Raw genomic sequence first — 14654 nt, 5'->3', positions numbered from 1 at the left:
AGGGGTGGCTCGATGGCCAGCAGGATTGCACAGCAGGACGGCTACCTCTCTGTTCACACAGCAGTTGCGGTGTGACACAATCTGGTTTGTACCTCTTGTCATCATAAGTGTTGGTCCTCCTAGGTGAATGCTGCTGTAGGCGTATCAGCTACATGAACGTGTTCAGCACCACAGTTAGCTGGGGACCGATAGGCTGATGCTGGTACCTCATTTTCATTTTCGCTATCCATCTTCAGATCACTTGCATCAAACTCGGAGTCCAAAAAGTCAGAGTCCGATTCAGCGATAATATGTAAAACGTCCATGGAGAATTTTGCTTTAGTCTTGCCAGATGTCTTTGCCATTGTAGAAGCTGTTTGCTCTTCGCTACTCATGCACGCGCAGGGAATCGAGGTCAAATCAACACAGCTATGTAACTTTCCCTCATGCAAAGACAGTTGGGCGAGTTTTCTTCGCAGTTTGCAGCCGATTGCCGTCCTCTACCCCTGAATTTCAACAAAAGTCGAACATTAACCCTGAAAGAGTTAAAATTTAAATTGAGGAAGCAGATTCTCTACCCTCTTTTTTATTCTATTTATTTTTATTCATTTATTATCCATTTACCTATTTTTTACTAGTTTAAAATTTTACTCTGCTGGCCCAGCTCTCTTTCTCATGGGTCGATTTGTTTCGAACCTAGTTTTGTTAAACTTGACTTGCTTGTTTGGCATGCTATTTGATTTTAATAAAATCAATAAAACTGCGGTGGGCTGGCACCCTGCCCGGGGTTTGTTTCCTGCCTTGCGCCCTGTGTTGGCTGGGATTGGCTGACCCCCATGACCCTGTAGTTAGGATATAGCGGGTTGGATATGGATGGATGGATAGATATTTATGCATGGGGCGGCACGGTGGCACAGTGGTAGCTCTGCTGCCTCGCAGTTAGGAGATCTGGGTTCACTTCCCGGGTCCTCCCCACGTGGAGTTTGTATGTTCTCCCCGTGTCTGCGTGGGTTTCCTTCCCGGTGCTCCGGTCTCCTCCCACAGTCCAAAGACGTTGGAGATTCTAAATTGTCCCAAGTGTGTGTGCTTGGTGTGTGTGTGCCCTGTACTGTGCATGGGTGGCACGGTGGCACAATGGGTAACACTGCTGCCCTGTAGTAAGGTGATGTGGGTTCGCTTCCCGGATCCTCCCTGCGTGGAGTTTGCATGTTCTCCCCATGTCTGCATGGGTTTCCTCCCACAGTCCAAAGGTTAAGTGGATTGGCGATTCTAAATTGTCCTTAGTGTGTGTGTGTGCCCTGCAGTGGGCTGGCGCCCTGCCCCTGGGTTTGTTTCCTGCCTTGTGCCCTGTGTTGGCTGGAATTGGCTCCAGCAGACCCCTGTGACCCTGTAGTTAGGGTATAGCGGGTTGGATAATGGATGGATGAAATGAACTTTACAAAATATATAAAAGGAACTGTATAATGAATGTGATAGGAAGTATTTAATATAAATAAAAAGAGCTGTGTAAGAGGTGTGAGAGGTAATTTGAAAGATGAATTGAGCTGTAAGATGTATGAAAGACACTATATGAAATAAAATAGATATGAAAGCTGCTATATGAGATGGATATGAAAGGAACTGTATTATAACTAAAAGGTGACGCGTGATGCATAAGCAGATAGATTGATAGAATGATGTGAAAGTCACTATATAATAGACACAGTGGCTAGAAAACGCTCGTTATGATAGATAGGCGCTTCTCCTATATTTCTAAGATAGTTGGTTTGAAAGAAAAACGGACACAGACGTGAAAGGCACGATATAATCGATACAGAAGACAAAAAATGTCCTTTATGATAGATAGTTAGATAGGTAGATAGATAGATAGATAGATAGATAGATAGATAGATAGATAGATAGATGAGAGGCACTATAAGATATGCATGTAAGGAGCTATATTAGATACATATAACTGTATTCATCCTTGAAGCGATATTTACTAATCTAATGTATGATTTTCCTTTCTATTCAGTGTTAATTAATTTGATCATGATATGTGATTTTATTCTTTTTGTGCAAGTCTGAATATTTGTGAAAAAAGAGTGTGGTGTAGATGGGGGTCTGGACTTGAATGTAAGGAAACAAAGGGGGGGACTCCACTTTAGAGAGCAGGGCAAGCAGCCATTGAAACTGGCAGAAGAGTAAGAAGATAACGAGCATCGTATTAATGAACAGTGTGACGTGCTGCGTCAGTGTGTTTGCTTAGTGAGACTCACTAGATAAAGCAGCACATAGCACTCCGGCCACGGAGTGTTCACACTAGTATGGGAGTGAGGGTACAAGCGTACAATAATCGGTTTAAGTACAAACAGTGTAACTGGTGACCCCACATTTGTAAGTAAGGGGCTTAGCATTGGGAAAGCAGTCAACAAGGCAAGCAAGCAGACGGAACGTGAAGTTTAGGAACTGAAAACTCACACAGCGTTTGGTTTGTGTGTGCGGAGATGCCAGCTGATCCAACGCCTCAAGTGCAAGGTTGCTAAACTTGAGGAGCAGGCGGCCAGCCCACTTTGTAGTAGAGTACAGAGGGTTGGGGTTGGGCACCGGGTCCAGGTGTCCTTTAGGGTTGTCTCAGAAAATGTCACCTCACCACAAGTGAGTCACAGTCGGCCATAAGAATAAAACGGGGCACAATGTCCAGGGGCACAGCTGGAAGTACAAACAGTTTTCAGGACCTTGCAGAGTTGGGTGGTGAATCTGATAACCCTGAGGTGATCGGTGGGGATGGGGAGCCACAGAGGGGCACCACAAAACATGTCCCCCGAAAAAAATGAAGTTGTGAAATCATTAACCCTTTGAAGGCTGAATATTTTTTCCAAAACATGCAGTTTCCCGAAAAGCACCCAAAGCAACGGTCTCACACATAAGTCAACCTAAAATATCAGTTGCTGGGTGCTGTGGCCGCCAGTTCACAGTCTTTTGTGGCTCAGGACGCTCACAGGCGGCATGACGGCTGGCAGGAATGTGTGGCCGTCTTTGCGTGACGGCGGCAGGAGTCGCGGTCACAGTGCAACACAATCTGGTTTGTAGCTCATGTCCTTAGGAGTGGCGGTCTTCATCTACACATACGTGTTCAGCATCACGATTGGCTGGAGATCGATCAGCTGATGCCGGGGACCTCACTTTCAATCTCAATCTTAATCTCCAGATCACTTGCATCAGAATCGGAGTCCGACAGGTCAGAGTTCAATTCAGCGATAATATAAAAAACGTTGTCCACGCTTTGTGCCTTCACTTCGATCTCTCACCAGATGTCGATGCCATTTTTGTCGCTGTTTGCTCTGCACATGGAAATCTCAGTCAAACTAACAAAGCTAACTTTCCTTCTAGCAAAGAGGGTCAAACTAAAACGTAATGGCGGGTTTTGTCACCATTTGCAGTTGCTTACTTGCTCTCAACAAGAAGAAAGAGTTAAGGGTTAAGAAGCAGAAAGCCTCATATGATGTCTCGCCTTTTGGGTGCATGGATGAGAGACCTCCCTGGATGGGTGGATAGACGCTTGGCCAGGAGATGGGCTGGATCCAGTTGCCGTTGTTCATGCTGAAACAAGTGACATATAGTAAGTAGGACAGACGGGCAGTTCTGCAAATTAGTTAGGTGCCAAGCTTAGGAGGAGAACTGACAAGGCGGTCTTCTCTGACGTTCTGCCTGTACCACGCACCAGTCTAGATAAGACGGAGAGTGGAAGCACAGAAGGTTTAACACGTCGCCCAGACCTTGGTGTAGGACCGAGAGGCATTGGGACGTGTCCTGGACAGATGGGACCTGTCACGTCATGATGGTTACAGTACACGGTATTGGGGATATGCAATAGTGGGCTACCTGAGGATCATTTAAACTAAGTAAGGGGGTACGGAATTTAGGACTGGTCAGGTTGATTATGTTTCAGCCATGGTGTGCCTCCCGGCTGCAATTTATGTTTGATTAGTTATGTTTTGTGGACGTTGTTCTTCTTATTTATTACTAACTCTCTGTTTATCAGGTGTTCTTCTGCGTTCCTTACATTTTGTGGGTGAAACCTCAAGAGGCAGGACCACCCTGACATCATGGCTGAAAGACCACCCTTAACCTATAATACAATATATTGGGAGGCTGGAGGAGGGGATCCTTCATTATTGTATGAAATCTCTATCTAGAAAAGCCAAATCCCACTGAGTCACTCATCATGAAATTTCCCGCACCACGAGGACTTAGGAGTTGACATTTGGAGAGTAGGTTACCCTTGACCCATAGGTGCTCGCTGAGAGACGGTTTTAAGAATTTCGTGGTCCAAGTGCAAAATCTCTTATAGTTTTTTAGACCCATTTGTCTGTCTGTCCGCTTTTCACGAGAGAACTATTTCACGGATTTAGATTGTAGATTTTTGCGACTTTCTCATCGTGCTAAGTATCACAGTTCGCTTGCGGTAACCGATTTATTAGTGCAAATCCGAGAAAAACTCATCAGGCTGAGGAGCCCTCATCACTCACGTGTCTGCCTCGGGGTGTAACCTTAAGGGCTCGTTTATACTTCACGCTCAGAACACGTACACGTCCGCATCATGGTTGCCACGCGTACCCAGCGTTCATTTGATGCGGCCTCTGAGCAGGTCCTCAGAAATTAACGCGACGCGAGTTGCAATACCGGCAAAAAGTCGGGGGGCGCAGTGTGCTGAAAGTTGGAATGTGACATCAGAGTCTGTGGTTACTATCTACATGTGACAGAAAGTCGCTTTGCGGATCCTACGAGATCGGTGTGCGCGCTTCGATGTTTGATGATTGGTTCGGTGTGGTGAAGCAAAATGCTGACATACAGATGTATTCGTGGTGCTTTCATATTCAAGCGTCGCATATTCCCGATCATAATGACACGATACGTTTTAAAAGTCTCACATACTGTCTTCTGTGCCGTCTTTTTTTGCTAGGGCTTCCATCCGGTCCTGACAGCAGCGGATCGCCAGCTATAGATCGCCACATCGAGCACATTAAATGTATGATAATCGAACTCTCTGCACATTTAGAATCTTTAGATTTATACTTGATATCACTTTCATGGTGAAATGCATTGAAGTACGAGTATGTATGTTACATGTTACAGATAAATCGGTAATTTTGTTTAAATAATGAACACTGTTAATAATTACACACATGGTGGTGACACGGTGGCGGAGCGTTAGTGCTGCTGTTTTGCAGCGAGTCACGTCGCTGGTATTCCCTGCCTGGAGTGTACATGTTTTCCTGCTGGGTTTCCTTCCAAAGATATGCAGATTTGGTTACACTAAAATGACGCTAGTGTACATATGTGAGTGCTGGTATTCATCTTGCTATGAGCTGATGCCTTGTCCAGGGATTGTTTCTACCTCGTGTCCAATGCTGGCTGAAATGGACAAATCCCAGGATTGGTGGATTTAATCATTAAACATCCTTTTCAGAGATATAAGAAGGTGGTATCGTGGCAGCAGAGCCAGAGCTAAGCTAAAAGCCTAGCAACTAGAGAGAAAGTGGAGCTACAAGCCTTCAGTGCCTTCTGTGATCCTGAGAAATGTGAACTCACTACCAAATAAGATCGACGAACTGGTGAAAAATGTCAGGACCTACAGAGAATGCAGTTTGTTGTGTAAATTGTGAATTTCCCCTTGGGATTAATTTATCTATCTATCTATCTATCTATCTATCTATCTATCTATCTATCTATCTATCTATCTATCTATCTATCTATCTATCTATCTATCTATCTATCTATCTATCTATCTATCTATCTATTATATAGTGCCTTTTCTATCCTATCTATCTATCTATCTATCTATCTATCTATCTATCTATCTATCTATCTATCTATCTATCTATCTATCTATCATATAGTGCCTTTCACATCTGCCTATCTATCTATCTATTACAGGGGTCCTCGGGACGCAGTTCCGTTCCTATGACAGTGATGTAACCCTAATTCTAAACACACCCTAGTCTAAGTCACTTACCTATCCTAACATATTTAAAAAACCATAATCTAGAACATAAAAACACAACTTAGCCACAGAAAAAGGAAAAGGACATAAATATACTGTACTGTAGTAACAAAAAAAGGAGTGTAAAAAAAAAAAAAAAATCCTTACCCTTATTCCTTCTCACGTCTCAATTTTTAAAAGTTTTTATGGTAGTGAGCGTTGTAAACTCGAGACGTTGTATGTCGAGACGTTGTAACCCGAGGACCCCCTGTATATAGTGCCTTTCATATCTATCTATCTATCTATCTATCTATCTATCTATCTATCTATCTATCTATCTATCTATCTATCTATCTATCTATCTATCTATCTATCTATCTATTATATAGTGCCTTTTCTATCCTATCTATCTATCTATCTATCTATCTATCTATCTATCTATCTATCTATCTATTATATAGTGCCTTTTCTATCTTTTATAAACAGTAAAAGTCTTGCATAGCAGTAGCGTCCGCTGCATGAAGTATAACCCCGGCAATACTCCGCTTAGTTAGCGAACAAGAGAAATGCTTAACGGATTTAGATCTTTTTTTTTCTTTCTATAATTTGCTTGAACTGATTTTGTGACTTCTTTCATTGCACTAAGTACCTACCATAGTTAGCTTGCGGTACCGATGTATTTATGCAAATCCAACACAAGAGTGGGGGTCTACGTCTCGCCACGTGTTGGAGCGCACCTCGCCTCCGCTTAGCTAGCGATACCCGTTTGTTCAACAGATATTATCACCTACAGATTGTTAAGGAGTAACGCTTGACGTTTTTGTGAGAGAGATCAGAGCTCCATGTGTTTTAGAGGGTAGCTGCTCATTGCCAGACTTATCACGGCCATGTGCTTTTCTCCCCATGCGGGGAACGCTCTCCCATCAGAGCTAAACACGATCAGACACAGTGCCAACGTCTATTGATTTCTTAAGTTTGTCCTGTTTCATTACTATGTGGGTGAATCCACAGGGTACAGCTAGTGTTCATATAATTGTGAGTATTGATTTTTCTCGTTTTAGAATTCGTCTCATTTAAGTTTTGGTGTTTCGAAATTAGGATTTGTTTGCTTTGTGTTGCCTTCTTTTTGCAATTAATCCCAAATTCCTTAGATTACAAATATTGTAGGGTGGCACGGTGGCGCAGTGGGTAGCACTGCAGCCTCACAGTAAGGAGACCTGGGTTCACTTCCTGGGTCCTCCCTGTGTGGACTTTGCATGTTCTCCTTGTGCCTGTGTGGGTTTGTTTCAGGTGCTCCGGTTTCCTCCCAGCAGACCCCTGTGTTAGGATTTAGCGGGTTGGACAATGACTGACTTGTATTTTATGTGGGACTTATACATTTGTTTATTTGGTTTATGCCATGATAAAAAGCGACTTACGACATTTGAGACACGATTGTTTCCTTTTCTTTTGTTTTTCTAATGGGAGTACAGGTTAGGTGAAATGACTTGCTCAAGGTCACATAGTATCAGCAGTGGGATTTGACCCCTCAGGGTTTGATGTCCAAACTCTTAACCACTATGCCATACTGCCGACAGGAAGGCAGGAGGTTTTATGGCTCCTTTCCCTTGAAGGGCAGCTATGTATATTATTCTGTTTTTTTGGGACATTTTGAAGAAGTAAACTGAAGTTTGAACGCTATGCGACTGTTCAATTCCTCCTGGGGTGTTTAAACGTTAACATTATACAAAGTTATTGTCTGTTATACCTGCATTGTTATCACTTTTTAATTTAATATTGTTCTTTATCAGTATGTTGCTGCTGGAGTATGTGAATTTCCCCTTGGGATTAATAAAGTATCTATCTATCTATCTATCTATCTATCTATCTATCTATCTATCTATCTATCTATCTATCTATCTATCTATCTATCTATCTATCTAGATTCCCTTTTTGGGCCTGCGTGGGCCAAAGCCTTCATTTATAGGTTAGCGCCAGGCTGCCTCTTGTGAGGCCAATCTACACTCTTGACTAAGAAAACAAGAAAAGAGTCCACTCTGGCCTTTCTTCCATTGTTCCTCAGTGTTACTAGACCAGTCTAACCTGTTGCTGATGTGGACCCCCCAAATCCGTGTAGCAGTGCACCACCTCCACATCTACTCTGTGAATACTAACCAGGCATTGAGGCTCTTTTGTGTTGTGTCTTCAAGGAGCAGTTTCTTGGTTTTGAAAAGAAACTGTTCAGTTGCAAATTGGTGAAAGAAGGAATGAAATGGAATTGCTTGCCACTTGGTGCAAGGTGAATGGCGACCTGTCTGTCAGTGTGAAGAAGATCTAGGAGATGGTTATTGACCGTAGAGGGACTCGAGCCATTTACAGTCCCTTGTGCATTAATGGTTCAGTGGTGGAGGAGGAGGACGTGGTTTTAAGTTGCTGGATGATGACATGGCGCCTAATCAAACGGGCACAACAACGTACAGTATTCCCTTTCTGAGGAGGCTGAAAAGAGCTGCACATCCATCTTCCCTTCTTATCAGTTTCTATAGGAGTGCCATTGAGAGCCACCTGACGTGCTGCAGTTCTTTTTCATATGGGAGCTGTACCACCTCAGACTGTGTGGACATGACAGCCCAGTCCATCATTAGCACTTTCTTCTCCCCATCCAGAGTGTTTACAGCAATACTCTGTGTCAGAATAGCAAACTCCATCATTAAAGAGCCCATTCAGCCTTTTCACAGATCTCCTCACTCTGCTGCCCTCTGGTAGTTAGTAGGACAGCCTGCCATAAAGCCCTAAATCCTTCTCAGAGGTGGCTTCCTGTTGCTCAGTGTCTCCCACCGTGTATTTATAATTGACATTCCTTTTGCCCACGTGTAGCACTTTGCACTTTTCTACGTTAAACTGCATTTTCCAAATGTTCGCCCAGTTCTGAAGCTTGTCGAGGTTTTTCTGAATTGCTTTTGCTGCCTCCTCAGTGTCCTCCCATCTGCAAATTTTACAAGTTTACTAACTATGCCGAAATTGTAGAAGTAACGGACCAAGGACAGACCCCTGAGGGACTCCACTGATGCCCCCATATTCCTCATCACAAACATTTGTAGCAATGAAATGCATTGCATTTGTCATTCTAACAGATGGTGCATCACAAACATTACCACTGCTTTTAAAAATTGTGTACCATATGGTATATAACAGAGACATATGTGCATTGCATTTGTCATTCTAACAGATGGCACGTCACAAACATTTGTAGTATTACATTTTATTACTACAAATGTTTATGGTGTACCATCTGTTGGAATAACAAATGCAATGCATTTTATTTTGCAAATGCATGCAATATTGCACAATACATTCCAATAGATGGTGCACTACATGCATTACCTCTGAGGTATATATTTATTATTTTGATTTCTACCCATCTTACATGGATAACACAGCTAGTGTGTATATATACTACTGTAGATGTGCTACTAACCTAAAATGGATTGAAATCTATGTAATAAATGTAAACCTCAGTGTATTCTTAATTAACATTTGCCATGAACTGTCTATTGGGATGTATTTTGCTATGCATGTAGTAATAAAATCCACTGCATTTTTCATTCCAACAGATGGCACATCACATACATTTTTTGCAGTAATAAAATGCATTGCACATTTATATTTCCAACTGATGGTGCATCACAAACAATAGCGCTGCTTTTACAAATTCTGTACCAAATGGCATATAACAGAGGCATATGTGCATTGCATTTGTCATTCTAACAGATGGCACGTCACAAACATTTGTAGTATTACATTTTATTACTACAAATGTTTATGGTGTACCATCTGTTGGAATGGCAAATGCAATGTATTTTATTATTGCACGCATTACAAAATACATTCCAATAGATGGTGCACTACATGCATTACCTCTGAGGTCTACGTTTATTCTTTTGATTTCTACCCATCTTAGATGTGTAACACAGCTAGTGTGTATATACACTCACCTAAAGGATTATTAGGAACACCTGTTCAGTTTCTCATTAATGCAATTATCTAATCAACCAATCACATGGCAGTTGCTTCAATGCATTTAGGGGTGTGGTCCTGGTCAAGACAATCGCCTGAACTCCAAACTGAATGTCAGAATGGCAAAGAAAGGTGATTTAAGCAATTTGGAGCGTGGCATGGTTGTTGGTGCCAGACGGGCCAGTCTGAGTATTTCACAATCTGCTCAGTTACTGGGATTTTCACGCACAACCATTTCTAGGGTTTACAAAGAATGGTGTGAAAAGGGAAAAACATCCAGTATGCGGCAGTCCTGTGGGCGAAAATGCCTTGTTGATGCTAGAGGTCAGAGGAGAATGGGCCGACTGATTCAAGCTGATAGAAGAGCAACTTTGACTGAAATAACCACTCGTTACAACCGAGGTATGCAGCAAAGCATTTGTGAAGCCACAACACGCACAACCTTGAGGCGGATGGGCTACAACAGCAGAAGACCCCACCGGGTACCACTCATCTCCACTACAAATTGGAAAAAGAGGCTACAATTTGCATGAGCTCACCAAAATTGGACAGTTGAAGACTGGAAAAATGTTGCCTGGTCTGACGAGTCTCGATTTCTGTTGAGACATTCAAATGGTGGAGTCAGAATTTGGCGTAAACAGAATGAGAACATGGATCCATCATGCCTTGTTACCACTGTGCAGGCTGGTGGTGGTGGTGTAATGGTGTGGGGGATGTTTTCTTGGCACACTTTTGGCCCCTTAGTGCCAATTGGGCATCGTTTAAATGCCACAGCCTACCTGAGCATTGTTTCTGACCATGTCCATCCCTTCATGACCACCATGTACCCATCCTCTGATGGCTACTTCCAGCAGGATAATGCACCATGTCACAAAGCTCGAATCATTTCAAATTGGTTTCTTGAACATGACAATGAGTTCACTGTATTAAAATGGCCCCCCAGTCACCAGATCTCAACCCAATAGAGCATCTTTGGGATGTGGTGGAACGGGAGCTTCGTGCCCTGGATGTGCATCCCACAAATCTCCATCAACTGCAAGATGCTATCCTATCAATATGGGCCAACATTTCTAAAGAATGCTTTCAGCACCTTGTTGAATCAATGCCACGTAGAATTAAGGCAGTTCTGAAGGCGAAAGGGGGTCAAACACCGTATTAGTATGGTGGTCCTAATAATCCTTTAGGTGAGTGTATACTACTGTAGATGTGCTACTAATCAGAAATGGATTGAAATGTACTGTATGTAATAAATGTAAACATCAATGTATTCTTAATTAATGTTTGCCATACACCATCTATTGAAATGTATTTTTACTATGCATGTAGTAATACAATCCACTGCATTTATCATTCCAACAGATGGCACACCACAGACATTTGCAATAATAAAATAAATTGCACATTTATCTTTCCAACCGATGGTGCATCACAAACATTAGCACTACTTTTATGAATCCCATAGCATATAACAGAAACATAGCAACTGGATGGTCACTGAGATACACTGACACACAGACAGACACTGGTCCTTTTATTAAGGTAGATACATTTTATTTATATATATATTTTTTTTTTTGTTTAATTTTTTTTTTGAATTTTAAGTATATTTTAAATGAATTTGAATAATTTATATACATTTAATTAATAAATTAACTTTTCCTTGGGGACAAATAAAGCATAATCTAATGTAATTTAATCTGCCCAGGATGGAATGCCATTTTCTTTCCATAAACCCTGACACTAAGTCAGAAGATATGGAGAGAACATGTGATCTCCATACAGACAATAATCAGATTAGGTCTCAAAACTGGACCTTTGGTATTGTGAGGCAGCAGCATTAAACATGGAGTCACCCCAAACATCTATGACATACCACTAACAAATTCATTTTATTGTGTTATTACCCTGGCAGCACTGGGCACAAGGTGGGAAACATCCTGGGATGGAATGCCAGTGCCCATTCATGCCGACACACCCGCACCCACACATGATGAATGGAGAATCTCTGATGAATCCATTGGAGGAGGTAGAAGAAAGCCAGAGTAGCCATGGAAATAAAACCTCAACCATGGGGAGAACATGCAGACTCCACTAATACAATAACTGGGCATACAAATTCATGATAATGGACCTGTAAGGCAGAAATACTGAGCACGGTGTCACCCTAAGTGTACAAACAGAGATTTTCCAAAAATATTCAACTCAAGAAGGAAACTTTAAAAAAATGAGACCTCTTGTGTAGATATACCTGTATACTGTATGCCATCCACGCATCCTTTAAATCTGCTCATTCTAAAACGGATTATGGGGAAGCTGGAGCCCATCCTGGCAAGCACAGGGCACAAGACAGGCACAACCCCTGGACAGATAGCCAGTCGATCAGAGGGCAAACACACACATAAGCCAGTTTGGCATTGCCAGTCCACCTTACCAGCATATCTTTGGACTGTGGGAGGAAACTGGAGGCATTCAAATAAAACCCATGCAGGCACAACGATAACATGCAAATGCAAAGCAGAGAGGGCCTGAGTTGTGAGGTCACAGTACTACAACTGCGCCACCATGACACCCCATTGTGTACATTTAAATACTTTTATATATAGTGTATATATACTTATTTAACAAGCATGCATAAATCCATCCATTATCCAACCCACTATACCCTAACTACACAGTCACGGAGGTCTGCTGGAGCCAATCCCAGCCAACACAGAGCGTAAGGCAGGGAACAAACCCCGGGCAGGGGGCCAGCCCACCACAGGGCACGTGCAAACACACACACACATACACACACCCACACACCAAGCACACACTAGGAACAATTTAGAATCGCCAATGGGGAGAACATGCAAACTCCACGCAGGAAGGACCCATGAAGCTAACCCAGGTCTACTAACTGCGAGGCAGCAGCGCTACCCACTGCGCCACCATGCCGTTGCATGCATAAATATGTTATATATACCTATATCTACGTGTGTGTGTGTGTGTGTGTGTGTGTATATATATATATATATATATATATATATATATATATATATATATATATATATATATATATATATATATATATATGTATGTATGTATGTATATATATGTGTGTGTGTATATACAGGGTGGTTCAGATCTAATTATGCAGATCCAGATCGTCTGGATGACTTTGATTTATGTGGGGACAATTCCAGTTCGGCACGAAGATGATTCTTCATGTTGTCAGTTCTCGATGGTCCGGAATTTTTCGGGTGATTTTCTATGTAATAAACTTAATAAGTTATAACGTAATGAAAAATGCATAATTAGATCTGGATCACCTTATATATATATATATATATATATATATACACTGTATATACAGTATATATATATATATATGGTGATCCAGATATATATATTATACACACACATACATACTGAATGTAGGATCAGTACTGTTGCATTTACAGAGCATAATGGTATGTATATGTGCTGTATAGAGAGATCCATATATATGGATACAGTAAATATAAATGGGTTTGTAGGCTCATTATTGTCACATTTATAGAGTATAAGTGAAATTCTTTCCATTATATATATATACAGGTATATGTGTGTGTGTGTGTGTATTTATGTATGTGTATGTATATACTGTGTATATATATAATATATAATACACACAAACAAACACACACACATACTGTATGTAGGGTCTGTGCTGTTAACATGTACAGTGCACAATGGTATGAATATATTCTGTGTATACATATATATATATATATATATATATATATATATATATATATATATATATATATATATATATATATATATATATATATATATATATAAATGTATGCATAAAGTAAATATAAATGGATTTGTAGGCACATTATTGTCACATGTATAGAGTACAAGTGAATTTCTTTCTATTCAATATATATATATATATATATATAAATGTGAACACCATCTTGTTGAAAATCAGCGTCATTTTTAGACTTTTCATTGACTGTGCCACCTAACTTTTTCCTCTTGATTTTGTTTTCCTGACCCTCAGCCTTTCGGGATCACCCAGCATATTCCCACACTAACGGTGTGTTGCAGTCAACAGTGCACTACAGCGGTTCCCCTGTCCTTGCCTCGTCCCTCACAGTCCATGTGAGTTTTCAAGGTGACACCTCAAATGTCCCACAATGGCAGTTCCCTTTCCCAATTTCTCTCTCTCCTCTTTTGTTTTAAACATTTTGCCCATTTGAAATGAATGAAGATGCCACCTACCTCTGTGTATTTGGCGTTTTCCAACCTGGCTCAGGTGGGAGCTCCGGGGTCAGCCTGGGGTTGTCTGATTGGGGTCTGAACAGTACCCAATACCACAGTGAACTGGTGGGCTGGGGGTTGGGGTGGGGAATGTCTCCATGATGACTGGCATGCGGCTTACATCAAGCTGCTAAATATAGAGCCAAACACGGCGACCAGTCACAGAGGAGGACGGGACAAAAGGACTGAACAGCCTGCCACACGCAAACACACACCAGCAGCTGTGCCCAAGAATAGCTCTTATTATAGGGCTAACTTTGGGAATATGATGAGCTTGTGCACCCTCAGTTTATCTCCCAATGTGGTGGAACTGATGAAGTGATCAAAGCTGAAATCTGAGAAGCACTGTGCCACTCTGCAGAGGGGCGTCAGGGACAGGCTGGTGCAGCGAGTGTGAAATGCCATGAGACGGATTGTTCCTGTT

General features: G+C 41.7%; 1 protein-coding gene across 1 annotated transcript in view; it reads right to left on the bottom strand.

The window, feature by feature from the left end:
* The window catches only part of LOC120533082 (myozenin-2-like), a 45149-nt gene extending 30820 nt beyond the window's left edge, over positions 1-14329 (bottom strand). Inside the window, exon 1 of the mRNA XM_039759737.1 lies at positions 14192-14329. The gene's annotated coding sequence lies outside the window, so the exon portion shown is untranslated. The remainder of the gene's footprint in view (positions 1-14191) is intronic.
* Between the last annotated feature and the right edge of the window lie 325 nt (positions 14330-14654).

This window comes from Polypterus senegalus, chromosome 7 (genome assembly GCF_016835505.1).
Source record: "Polypterus senegalus isolate Bchr_013 chromosome 7, ASM1683550v1, whole genome shotgun sequence".
Taxonomy (NCBI): Eukaryota; Metazoa; Chordata; class Cladistia; order Polypteriformes; family Polypteridae; genus Polypterus; species Polypterus senegalus.
The sequence above is the reverse complement of the archived record's forward strand: the minus strand, read 5'-3'. Positions and strand labels throughout refer to the sequence as shown.